At 30.6% G+C, this 14,764-nt stretch overlaps 1 protein-coding gene across 1 annotated transcript in view; it reads left to right on the top strand.

Moving 5' to 3' along the window:
* The first annotated feature begins 182 nt into the window (after positions 1–182).
* Ugalt (UDP-galactose transporter) overlaps positions 183–14,764 on the top strand; it is a 36,379-nt gene continuing 21,797 nt past the window's right edge. Inside the window, exon 1 of the mRNA XM_067282694.1 lies at positions 183–297. The gene's annotated coding sequence lies outside the window, so the exon portion shown is untranslated. The remainder of the gene's footprint in view (positions 298–14,764) is intronic.

The raw sequence follows: 14,764 nt of genomic DNA, 5'->3' as shown, positions 1-14,764 counted from the left end.
AACCTTAAACTTAAAATAAATAAATAAAATTAAAGTTTACTAAAATATAATTTTTCATTTTAAAATAAAATTGTTCGATAAGAAATATTCTAAAATTTATTATGGTATAAACATTTCTCATTATAATAATAATAAATAATAAATAATTTTAAAATTATTTTATCGCCAGATGGCACATGATTCTTGGAAATGGTGTCCACGTGTCTAGGCAGGTAATCAAAAATGAAATTTAGTGGAAGTGTAATAAATGATACAACGTTATGAATTAGTATATTCTGAAAGGTTTTTGGTGATTACGTAAGTTATATTTAATATATCTTTTTAATTTTTAAACTCGAATTCGGGAGGTAATTGCGTAATCATTTTGCATTGTTTTTTTGTTAAATTAAAAGTATTAAAGTAAATGTAATTCCACGAATACTTCATTATCTACAAATTACCTTTGTTTCTTTTATAATTACCGAATATTTAAATGATTTTATTGGGAGTATGGAAATTATTAATAGTTAAATGAAGAGCTAAAGCATTTGTCATTTTGATTCTAATCAAATAATGTAATGGGGAAAAATAATGTGAATCATATAATGTTGATCCTATTGAATGAGCTAAAAGATAGGGTGGTAATTGTATATTATTCTTGCATTACGCGTTTTTTCATAATTTTGTTTAAAGAAACATCTCTGATTTGACATTTCTTAAATGGCTTAAGATTGAATTTTGTTTTTTGTAGAAAATTTTATCTTTCTGTGATTGTATTTTTGTATTTATCTTAAAGTTTTGTATATATACACTTATATATATATATTTTATGATAACAAATCATAAATATTAAAAGTAAGGATATGGACATTAATGTGACACTTCTCATGATGATATTCTGGCTGACATTTAACATGTAAATACTGTATTTATCACTCTTCATTTTTTATCTTTTGAAATCGAATTTCATTAGAAAAATCAGGATGGAAAATTTTTTGTTCCCTTATTTAGTTGACAGTTCCAATTCATTAATGATCTCTAGTGCCAACTACTGTACTTTATTTCTCTGTCATTAATTCCATTGCATCATTTTAATGATTTTATCCAATGTTTACAATATCAAGCACTTAAGAAGTCAACTTAGCTCAGTTATGTTAGTCTACTACAGTAACATTGTACATATTTGGATGTAAAACCCAGAAAAAGTTTTGCAGCATTCTTTCGAGAAATGTTGCATTTCTAATGCTTCAAACAGCACTGAGAAGCATTGTATGTGGGAAATTGTGAGCATCAAACCCAGTGTTGATTCATAAGAGCCAAACAGAAAATGAACAGGTGTTTCTCAGGTTTATCATGGAGGACAGTGATATATAAATTACTTTAATATGCAATAAATACTGAATAAATGTATGTGAATAAAATTAGTTTTGTTAACATAAATTTGTCTTGAGTTGTGTTTTTTCAAAACAAAATTCGTAGATGAACATGTAGAAATTTAAGGAATACAGTAATTTTACTGATATGCAATTGGCGTTATGGAGTCTATGAACTAATTTTTAAGTTTTTGTAGGCAACAGGTAGTTTTATTAATCTAATAATAATAGTAATGCAGTTACATCAGAAGCAACAGACAAATTTGGATTAAGAGTCAGCAAATAACCTAAAATCCAGCAAAACATTAAACTCTTTAATCAAAAACTAACATTTTCAACTGCTTTTAGCAATTATCTTCAGGTTTATGTCTATTAACAACTTAGAATAAAATTTAAAACAGAATTTACAAATTACATGGGCCATGACATTCCTTAAACATACAAAATAAAGGAATATCAAGAGAGTCATGAAGGCCTTTTAACCACAGCATTGGCAACATTTGCAACTTACAATCAGGTTCAGCCAGGCTCAACTCAATAATGGACAACTAATAGATCACACCTGAGAAAGAGCTCATCTAAAGTACTTGGAAAAAATGGAAATATATAAAGCCAGCAAAAATGCATGGGCTGTAAATTATAGAGAAACTGACACAATGTCAACAAAGCTCTTATGTTACTTCAAATATAAGAGTATTGTTGATATGTAAACAGCCAATACCATGAGTGCAGCAACAACCAATCAGATAAATGTTCTACATAGTTCAGATTTGTAGATTCTGTTCTAAATTTTATTCTAGTGTCGTAAACAGATATAAACCTGAAAATTTGTATATAAAAAAATTAACATTTTGCTTCATATTAAAAGCAAAATGTTCCCCATTCCCACTAAAACTGAAACCAGCACTATACGAAGAAGCAGTGTGTAAATAGGTCATATCAGGTTGCAAGTGGGGTTTACAATTTTTTTCTTTAAAAGGGCCGCTCATTAACTTCCTCTGTGGACTTTGCATTAATTAGTAGAAAGGGTTAACAAGGGAAGGAAGTGTAGGAATAGGAGACAAAAAGACTTCACTTTTGACTTAGACTTGGAGTTGAAGAGATGGCTATTTGCTTGCACCAGTAGCAACTATTCTTAAGTTTAATTTTTGAATAATAAACTTTGGTTATAATACAGATATATGGATTTAGTTTATATTATTTTGAATAATTTTTCTGTGTGTTTTGATTTTATTTTTTAATTTGGTTTCGGTGTAAAGGCCAGGGTTTTAATTATTTTTAGTTTTTATAATTATTTTTAATAATTAATTTATTATTATTTACTTAATTTTGCCTGCATTTTTGAACCCTTAATTTTTAAAATTAATTACAACTCTTTTTTTCTATTGCAACATAATTATTGAAATTGTTTTAGCATTGTTTCCCACAAAAGATAATCAAATTTAAATTTATTTAAATTTTTTTAGTAATTTCATTAATTTTTGTTTTAAAATTTGCCTGCTTTTTAAAAATTTTTAAAATTTTAATTTTGAGTGAGTTAACATTAATTGGACTATCAAGCTACCTAGTGATTACTAAAAGCCTTTGAAAATATTTATTTTTTGATTAATTAAAGAGCTTAAGGTTGTATTCCCTTTGGAATTAGCACAAGGTTGCTGTTGAAAACAAATCACACAGGAACTCTTTTTGAGTGGAAAAAATAGGTTTATTTTCTATAATTTAAAAGGATGTGCATTTCAGGTTTAATGCTCCTCTTCAGTCCTATTTTGTTAAATATATTGGTAAAAAATTATATAAAAATTTACAGAATGTATTAAAATATATTTAACATACGTGTACAAAAGTTTTCTCAATAAATATAATTACCTAATATCATAGTGACAGCTGGAATAACTAAATTATTAAAACTATGGGTAATATAAGTAGAACTGAAAAAAATATAAAAAGTTAATATTAAGAAAGAAGTAAATAAATAAATGTAGTAAAATATTAGTAAAATAATAAGTAAAGTCTAGTATGATGTTCACGCCAAGTTTACTATAAATACGAAATATAACTCATTGTGTACGGCGTTATCAAATACTTTTCTTTTCTTTCGAGCACTTTCAACGAATGTATTTCTGTCATCGTCAGACGACAGAAATACATTTGTCGAAAGCGCTCGAAAGAAAAGTATTTGATAATGCCGTACACAGTGAGTTATATTTCATATTTAAAATAATAAGATAGTATACCTATAGAAATAAAATTATTTTTGTTAAATCATATAAAATCATAAAGAAAACTGAAATACATTAAAAATAAAAAATAAATAAATAAAAGAATCTAATAAAATGTAAAGTTAATAAAAGGGTACAGTACACCTGTAAAAATAAATATAATTTTGTTAAAATGTATTAAAACTGGCTAAAATTAAGGTGTAAGAGCATTCACTGTATGTTTATCGAATGTCTGATGTTTATTACAATACAGTGAATTAAAATGAAGAGGTGAAGGAAGTTCATCTTAAAATTATCTTCTATATTGGTAGTAATGGCTGCCAAATCTTGCTGATGACAATGCCAGGGTTTAAATTCATTCTGTGAACTTTGTTTATTTTGATAATTTCTGTGTTCAAAAAATTTTCTTTTAATATGTTTTTCTTTTTTAAGAACTTTGATATTGTTAAGTGAGATTTAGCAGCCGGCATGATTGCAATGTGTGGCAACTAGGGCTTCTCAAACATTATCCTGGGATCCCGGTTGTTTTTTTAACCCGGGAAATTCTTCTCGTCCCAGGAAATACCGCAAATTTCTTAAAAGTTCACTTTTTTCTTATTTTGTGTTAAGGTTGTGAAAATTTTGCAAATAGAAAGTATAATTAACTCATAAACTGTCAGAATACATTTGTATTTATTAATTTTAAACCTACTTATTAGTTTTTTAAATTTTTCTTCATTATGGCATGTCACAAATGGTCAATAATCAATATTTAGCTTATTTGTGGCAGGACTCTGAAAATTCTTTACTTGTCAGAACCTGTAATATCAGGAATAATTGTGCTTATGCTGTCTTAATTTTTAACTATGCCCAGTAGCTTCAGTAACTGCGTAATGCCAGGTTGTGCAAATTGGACAAGGATACAAATGAGTATGAAGTCTGCAAGTATAAAGTTTTTCTTCATAAACCTAATTATTAAAGCCAAACAAATTGCCAAATTATTGGACTATAAGCTTGATGTTTCTATTAAAGCAGCCAAAGTAGACAAATCAAGAATACTAGGGAGCAAAAGTAGTACTACAATCTCAAGAACAAACTAATAATCTTCCAGATCACAGGTGAAAAAACACACAACATTTGTCTTCTCTTAAATGCATTAAACACGATTCCACTCACATCAATTGAATTGGAAAGGGCACTCTCGGTAGCAGGACTTTTCATGATTAAAATAAGAATCAGATTGAGTAAAACAACTTCTCGCACAATCCCTGGGAAGGATAAATCAACACATTAAAAACCTTTTTTTGTGTCCCAGTACAAACAGCTTTAGATAAAAACTAACATTTTTGACCAAAAACTTGGTCTTCGTCAGGCTATTGACCAGTATAAAATTCGAAACTGAAATTCGAACATGTTTAAAGTTATTTTAAATTCCAAATTATTTAAAAATTGGAAACTAATTTTTGCTGTACATGCTACTGAAGTGATAAAAATATTGTTACATCCCCCAATAAATAATACAATGTATTTTCTGGTATAGAAATGTTAGCAATGTTCTAGTGTTGATCACACTTTTTTCTCATAGTACCACCTCCATGTATACGAAATATTGGTGGCATCTTTCACATTAATACAGTTGCCAGCCAGGCCGGCTTTATATACTTCCAATGCTTCCAGGTTGCGAAGGTGTTGAACCTGATCTGACATTTTTACCAATTTGGCCCTATTTGGTCAGCTTGTATTTTGGGGTCTGTGGCATAGGCTGCTAGGACGGTGGTATGCCTTTGGTTGGCGATCCATATCCATATCCATGTTTTTGTATTCTTTTGCTTAGTGAGCACTTTGTGGACCCAATGTATACTAGATCTCGCTAGAATCGGTGGTCTCTGAGAGGAACCATATAGACATCTGGTGCTTGACTTTCCTCTGTCCTGTCTTTGTCATTGCACAACAGCCCATATACTGTGTTAGATCTGTTATATGCAATCTTTGTGCATTTATGGGTAGCAATTTCTTTATAAATGGAACTTAGGTGTTGGTTGTATTGCACCACTGCGCGTGATTGGTTGCTACTATTATTATGAGTGTCGTTGGGCTTTACCTGTGTGCTATGTGTTTGTGGCATGCCGTTAGTAGGTTGGCATACCTGTACAATATGTATCATGCTTCAACCATAACTGTGCTTTACTGCTGTGTTTTCAATGTGCTTTAATTCTGCCACAGTATCCTCTCATCTAGTATGGTGTGTGCATGTACGCCCTTCTAGTTAGTGCACAGAATGCACAGATCTTGTAAGGAAAAGGGTCTGCAGAGTTTGACGGAATAAATATTGGTATGTAGCAAGGTTTGTAATGTATGCTGGTTTGCACTCTGTCTGCGTCAAGGCGAAAGTTGACATCTAGGAAATGTGCATTTGTGTTACCCTTCTGCTCCAGTTTGACAGTAAGGCCATAGGGGTTACCGATACCTTCCCTATTAAGTTGCTTGACAATACAGTACACAACTTTCAGAGAACAAATTGAGAGAACAGTAAGCAATCAAGTACAAAATGATTAATGTTTTCCTGGATTTTGATACGTATGTCTAGTTTAGTGTACTGTTTGCAAATTTGGATTTTATAAAACTGAATTGGAAAAGGAATATTGATAAAAGTATTATTTTATAGCAGAAATGCTAATTTAACTCAATTTCTTGCTAATATACATGCATTTTGTATTCTGTGCCTACTGAGGTTAAAAATTTTTACATTTTCATGGTTCTTTCAAACAAGGATAAAGTAGGCACTGCCTTTAACTCCCATAAAGTTGATATACACAATCTTATAAATACTGTATTCTTTCAAGAAAATAGAGTGAGAAGTAGGCAGTGTTCAATTCTGTCTCAGCCAATAGGTGGAGGAAGTGTACAGTATTTCATAAGCAGTGTTTCTGCGGGTAAATTTGAAAGTATACTAAAACTTAAAATTGTACTGAATTTAGAGAAAACATACTAAAAAGTGGGAAATTTAAAATTTTTAAAACCACTTTATACATTTTTAATACTATTTAAAAAATAAAATTGATATAAATAAATGAAAACAGCTGTCAGTATCATGTAAAATGTTCAAATAAAAATGTTTATAGGAAATTCTTGTTAGTTGAAAATTCAAAGGATGAAATAATTGCTACTTTGGATTATCCAAGATTTACTGTACATATTTCTGTACAATATGCCAAATGTTATGTAACTGATGTAATTTATTAAGCAAACAGAATATGACACTGTATATAGAATGTTACTTTTGTTAATTAATAATATAAATTGCATGTAAACAGTACTTGTCCAGTGAGAACTTACAGGTTGCCAGATAGGTTTTATAAAAAGTAAAGCAGAATTCCTCAAAATGTAGATCAAATTATTTTTAAAGTGATCCAAAAAGTAAGTCACCCAAATGTAGTAGCCTAGAGTCCTACAAATATCTCAAACTGCTACTCATAGCCTAATGTTGTAATCCTGAAAACCAGCCATATTTTATGAAATAAGAGGGAAAAAAGATAGTCCATGGGTTACTGTAAACCCGAAAATGTGTTACTGTAGAAACAAAGTCATAGTGACCAGATTAGAGTTGTTCTTAGTCTGTTTTCTTACAGCATGGAAACACTTTGATCTAAACAAATGAGATAACATACATGTATCACAGTTCAGACAGAATTTTTATTCAGAATTTTAAAGTAGCTGTATTTCGAACTAACTGAATTCCTTAACACACCAATCTCTATATCCCCGGCCAATTAAAAAGTGCAGTTACGAACTAACAGGATTTTGAATTATCTAAGTTCAAGTTAACAAGGAATTTCCTGTATTTTATTCTAAACTTATTTTCATTTATCCATTTAATAAGTAACAAAATTTAATCTATAAACCTCTTGCATTATAAAATTTATACAGCTATTTAATTTAGATAATTTTGCTGAAAATAGCCACACATTAAATATACCAAAATAAGCAAAAAGACCAATATCATCGAAGTACTACTAAAATTGTATCAATTCAAACTTCTTGAATTACATAAAATATACTTATTTCTCCACTTCTTGTTTTTTACTGTGGTCTACTGACCACTAGGACCACTAAAATATGACATAGCACTGATATGCACAATATTTTGTCTGCATTTAGAGGCCTTCTTCAAGTAAAAAAGCCATTCCATCTATCAAACATTTGAAAAATGGAGAAATTCTACAAGGATTATGGATTTGGTTTTTAAAAATTTACATTCTAAATTAACTGACATGGATTAATTCAAAATTGTAAAATAAAGTAGAAACTTAATATTAAAATAAAAATTAATATTAAGAATAAATATAAAAAATAATACAATAAAGTATGATGCACTTTCAAGCATTAATAGAAAAGTTCCAGTTTATTAATTAACTTTGGTGACACAACTTTACAGAATTACAGAAAAGGATAAAACTACATAGTTTCAATGATAAAAGTTTTACATAATTACAATTTTTACATTTTATATTGATAATAGTTTTCTTTTTCTAAAAGTGGTACTGATGTAGTGATTTTCATAAAAATGAATTGAATACAGTTGAACTGAAATGATAACACTGCTCACAGGTGCTGTAGTCCATTCAGAGTGCAACACTTCATGGACTACAGTATAGGTCTGATGTGTGTGATGTTTTCATTTTATTTTGGGGCCATTGTGCTTGTGAGGTTTTGAGTAAAAATACCTCATGATACAAATAAGTGAGTTCACAACTTTATGCATAGGCAGCATATGCCAATATCTTACCATTTCTGTTGGTTATAATTGAAATCAGAAATTTTTCTGCATGTCACTAATATATTTATATCTACTGTATATATGTTACTATGAATGACCATTATCTGACGAATGTCGACATTCTTTGGTGAATGTCAGCATTCACACAGTCATTTCATGTATGTATGAAATATTTGCTAAATATCATTATTTCTCACTTACACCAGCAAATGTCGACATTCAGCATGCACTGATGGTGAATGTTGAATAAAAATATTTTTATTACGTTAAGACAAAAGTGCAACTTTTTAATGTGTCAAAATAGGAGAAAGCTTAAGAAACAACACATGTAAGTAAACTGTTGAACATAAAATAAACAGTACATTCTAAATCATTAAAGAAAATAATACAATAATAGACTTACTAGACTTACACATAAATTATGTGATTAACATTATACAATCTTATTTCTTGCAACAACTTAAACTGTTATGGCAGTTTGAATTGCACAAGAGTCCCTTGCTTTTACAACTGCATTTATTCGTGGAACACTTCTTTTTTCAATGACAACATGTATAGCCTTGCCACCACTTTTTGAATTAGCTGCAGCTGCTTCTCTCAGTGATATTTCTTGAGAAGAAATCTCATCTATGGAAAGTAACTTTTCTTTACAAATTATGAACTGATTACGGGTATAAAGCTGACAAACTGATCTCCACCTCTTGGGATCAAAAGAAAAAAAATGCCATCCAGTGACAAAGTGGGCAGTTTCCACCAAACCATTGCCGGGAAAACAGGTACGATCTTGTCCCACCTCTTGCTACCCACAAAGAATTTGGTGACAGATGTGACAGACTGTCGCCTCTCTGTCGACATCAGCTTCTTGGGTGTCGTTTCAACCTCCACCAAAGCTTATCTGTGCTTGTCGAGACATACACCGGCAATTGTTCAAATGTATAATAATATAACCAAATATTTGGTCTTTCACCGACGTATTTTATGTGTGTTGACATTCACCAGAGAATATCTGCATTCTCTAATTTCGGTCTTTCACAGTAACATATACACAAATAAACAAAATGTAAACTTAGGTTTATTTATTTTAACAGGAAGAAATAAAGTCAATTTGGAGTAGGATTATATGTTTATTTAAGAGTATATTTATAGTCTCATCATAATTATTGTATGGCAAAAATATAGGAACTGGTAAGATTTAATGTTATGAATCTCATTTATTTTTTTAATCATCAATAGTCTTATCTGATGTTCTTATTTAATTAGAAAATGTTTAAATATATCTGTTATTTTATTTGGAAATTATTGAGAGAAAAGTTGAAAGTTACTTATTTATGCATTTATATTGCATATTAATGTATAAGTCAACATAATTATATAATTCCACATGTAGGTATTGATCAGCTATGTAAATATCATAACTATAGTTTTTATTTTAATCAAAGGTTTGTAATAAAGTTTATAAAGGTTTTCAAATAATTTATAATAAACTTTAAACAAAATAACAATTACTTTTATTATTTTATTTTTAGTTTTATGAAATATATTGAATGTTGATTTTTACTGAAATCATTTTGTATTTATAATTTTAATAAATTTAATATATTAAATGAATACATTATCTAAACATTTTTGAAATTTAATCTAGTTTATCAACCAAGTTATTGTATAATGAAAGATAACTATATTTGATAGTTTAAGTACATACTCTAATCACTAAATTTCTAACAATCTAATGAATGAAATGATTATAAAACTTGGCTAAAATATTTTAGCTAATTCCATTTTAATTTTTTAACTAAATTAGAGGAGTGAAGATCCTTCTTATTCATCACGAGATCTTTACGAATGTTCCGTCTCGAGTTGTTCTTTACGACTCGAGAATGTCCGTTAGATGGTTCGAGGAAAGCTACACCTCCACACTCAACAAGTAGCTATATACAGTTTATTTACACTACAAATATTTACAAGGTCTGTACAATGTTCAACAACATTACATACGCTAATGTAACAAAGCTGTGATGCCGCACGTCGGCTTGTCGGTCCGGGGAACTCAAGTCGCTTTTCCGGAGATGGCTCAACCGCGTGGCCGTCCGTCTCTGCACTAAACCTTTTTCCGGAGGACTTTCTCAGAGGAGAACGCTCTCTCTATACACCTCAAAGGCTTACCTAGTGTCAGAGATCACCACGTATCCGGTCTCTCGCCCTTTCTCCACGTTTCTCCGCCACCCTTCCAATTTAAGGGATCCTGCTGCGATGCCCTGCGACCAATCAGTTCCTTCCTTTTTTTTTTTTTTTTTTTTTAGAGCTTCCAAAGATGTCCGCCCTATTTCCCGCCGACGTAGCTTACATTTGCGTCCATGATTTATTTACATTTTTTTTCCTCAAGCCGGCCGGCACGTGGTCAACACATGACCCTTAAGCGGAGACGCTACTCCTTTGATCCTTCCGGCCGTTTATGGCCCCAGCGCCAGGTGGGACTAATTATCTCTGTCGTGTGGCTTTTTGACTCAGGACGCTAAAAGCGACCTTTACAAGAGGATTTCAGTGAATAAAGAATTATTGTATAGCACTTTTAAATCGTTGAGAATTTTCATATAATAAGTACTGATGATAAATCCTAGAGATGATAGAACTAATGTATTTAATATATTTAGTTTCTTTAATAAATGAAACATCAACATGTATATATAAGATAAACATGGAACACATTTGTTTTTGCTGGTTTTTTGATAATAGTGGTGTTCTTTATTGTTTAATAAAGTTTTATGTTTTTTTCTAGACTAATCAGATAAGCTATTTCATTTTACTCATTACTCTTTAGTAATATTACTACCATAATTTATTATATGCTATAAGTGATTATAAATGTGTATTTTTATCATTAGTTGTTTGAACTCTGTTTTCTAGTGAACTGGTATCATATTTTTCACTTTTATTTTTATTTTATTTAATATATATTTGAAACAGTGATTTAGTTCAGAAATTCTGGACAACAATTTTTTAAACATTATTCTAGATTTTCAAAATTAGATATTCTGGAAACCAAATTAAACTGATTTAAAAAAATAATTTGACTTTTAAAGTACTATTTAACTATTATTAATAAAACAAATTATCATTAGACTTTACATATTATTACATATAAAATGTGTATTTTGTTGACAGTTTATTTTATTATCTGAAGTTATGTTTTCAGTACTACTATAAGTTTTTGTAAGATGATTTAAAAAGTTGTCAGCATATATTGAGGTTTTGATTAATTGCATTACTTAACATGATTAATATTTTTAATTCTGAAAGTAAATTTAATGAAATATAAAGTAGAATTGAGTCTGAAGTAAAGTATAGAATATAATTTGAAATGCCTGTATTCTTTGAAGAACATATTTGAGATATTTCAAAAATTAAAAACAGCTATGGACTAACATTTGAATTAGATCAGGAAAGTTACACAGAGATTAATTACTTGGACATCAAGGTTTGAATGGCAAATAGAAATATAATCACAATGATTTACTGCAAACCTACATACATTCCACTCTTTATACCTGCTAAGGGTCAATTTACACACAACAGTGACGTGCCGGCACAGTGACCGTTTGGTGCATAAACATCGATAAATATCACACATAGCCAATCAGAGTTTCATCTACGACACGTGATCTGTATTCTGTCAATCATACAAGTGTTGTACTTGAAATTCTAATTGGCTATGTATGATATTTATTGATGCTTACTGCACTGTGCCGACACGTCACTGTTGTGTGTAAATCAACCCTAACTCAATGGATCCTTGGCCTTTTAAGGCAGCTGCATTCTGAGCCTTAGTTACAAGGGCTTACTCACATTGCTCTGAGACATCTGATACCAACAATGAACTTGAAAATGTCAAACATATAGCTTCCATCCATGGGTACAGTCATTTGTTAATCAATACACTTGCTTCCACACAGAAATTTAATTTAGCTAACACTAGTACAAGGGTTAACAAAGCAGAGTGTAATCATGTAATGTTATTGCATAAATGGCAGATCAGTAGATAAATCTTATATATGTTTTATTGTTAATTAAAAAATGTCTTTCAGTTGTGGGCTCCAAATATTATTGCTCCCTGTGTTATGGGAGTAATCACTATAATTATTGCCCACAATGCAGGGGGCAATAATTATAGCTCTGGATATATATCCACATAAAAATTCTATACATAAATATATGCCTTGCTCGCAGTTGTAGTAGGATACTATTAGTTAAAAACAAGCAATTATTTATTGTGACATTCACAATGCTGTGCAATTTTTAATCATATTTTTAATTTATTTAATATAAAATATATGCTCTTCGTCTCAAATTAGTAGTGTTGCTTCTGTAGATCATACTTTTCCTTTAACAATAGAATTGTGCCTGTCATCAATCTTACACCTTTCGGGAAAATTTTTGAATTGAAATAATGTGGCTTGCATCTAAAGTTCATATATGGTTAATCAGGGCCTCTTGCTCCTAAGGTTTCCATATCTGGTCTCATCTTTCATCTATCTAATGCCGTTCTTGAGATTAAGGAAAGACGAATGGACAACAGATGGGAATTTATAGGTCTACAAGTTTTTCAAATTGCAGTCCAATTACATCATGCCTAAAATAGGTTTTCCTCATGTTAATATTTATTTATAATTTTATTATCTTATTTTTTATTTGATTTATAATTCCTTCTCAATTTTACGTAAACAGTCATTAATCTTTTGTTTTGCAAGTGTATATATTTTTAAACATGCTTGCAAAACAAAAGTTAAAGTTTGTTTTAAATATTTTTGTTTTTCTTGAATTATCTGATGAGAATAGTTTCTGTATGTCTAAAACATTTGTTTATAAATTAAACTGTTAATTAACACTCATAAACTAAGTTTCTCAAATTATGATTTTATATTTTTTTATTTAAATTCTAGTGAGTGTTTTTTTAATAATGGTAAATGTTAAAAGAAGTTTTTATTCCAAGATATATTCCTTCTGAGAAGTTGAGGACTCTAACACATTTGCAGGTCCACAGGGGCCCAAGAACCAAAATTGAGAAACATTGCATTACCTGGATTATCTCATGTATTTTTATATAAAAATTTTTACTGTTTAGCACTAGTGTATACCATTTATAAGATAAATCTGACCTAATGGCAAAATTATTATGGAAACAAATGTCCAAATTTATGTCCCTTCTGCATTGCTGCACTTATAAAATGATATACAACACAATTTGCAGCATTGTGTTTGAAAATAACAGGTATGACATTTGACAAGCAGCACAGATTTTTTTTTTTATTAATAGTATATTGGACTATATACTGTATGTACTGTACTATATTGTGAAGTTTAGGGCGACAAGTACAAGGTCCAGCGAGCGGGATAGTACAAATAAATAACTAGATTGTAATTTTCGTAACAAAGTAATTTATTGTTGCACTAAACAGGTTCTTTGGATCCCAACAATTATAAGTGATCTCTATACCCACACACGTCACAATCTAACCTAACAAACAAAAGAACAATGAGTGCAACAACTATACGCGGGCCGAAACTTACAAACTAATTCTTATACTAATTATAACTAAGGAAAGAAGAGGAGATGGAAAATAGAAGGAAAAAAAAAGGTAAAAATGCCCGGGACTTTCCTGGTGTTAGAGGACTTGGGTGAGATACCAGTTTTATGTTTTTCTTGGACCGTTGCTCCTTGTGTTCTCTGTCGACGCTCCTTATATTTCTTTCACTAACTTCTTTGGCCCCCATGTAGCCTTCAATTGTCTTTAATTGGATCGGGGGATTCTGTAATCCTGTCCTTATTCTCCAAAATTCGAGCCTAATTCTCTCTCTCTCTCTCGAAACCTCGTGGTCTCAGATTGCTGTACTAGTTATCTGGAGCCTTCTTTCTCTCCATCCATTCTCGTTGAGAGTTCCAACAAAATTGTCTTCTCCCCCTTGTTCATTGGCCCCAGGGCCTTGCCTCGCCCTTTGTCGTCGTACGATTTTCTTGGAATTGGTAATCCCACCCAAGGACAATGACTAAGAAAGACAAAGCAAGAAAGTTCTAGAAGGAAGTGAGACAAAGAATAGGAAAAGGATACTAAACTAAACTTAACTTTATATTTACAACAAAAATATATAGCGTACAGCTACAATATAAATCAAATTTAAATGATTCCAGAGAAAAAAATCTAAGAACATCAGGTCTGGAAACTTGGTTGTCATTTGGAATTATTCTCTGTACCCTGTCTATTCCCTGATGAGCAGTGGCGTGCCGTGACATTTGATGATAGGGAAGCTGTGTTTCTGTAAGAAGCCGACTTACAGGGGCAATCAATTAATTGCGCGTCGGGGCCCGTTCATATTCGTTAGTTCGATAAGCCAGTAAAAACCGTATACTTCTTTAAATGTACTTTTAATAGATTATCTGACGT

The sequence above is a fragment of the Centruroides vittatus genome, unplaced genomic scaffold (genome assembly GCF_030686945.1).
Source record: "Centruroides vittatus isolate TY-2023 unplaced genomic scaffold, ASM3068694v2 contig_965, whole genome shotgun sequence".
Taxonomy (NCBI): domain Eukaryota; kingdom Metazoa; phylum Arthropoda; class Arachnida; order Scorpiones; family Buthidae; genus Centruroides; species Centruroides vittatus.
Note: the sequence above shows the minus strand (reverse complement) of the source record. Positions and strands in the feature narration are given on the sequence as shown.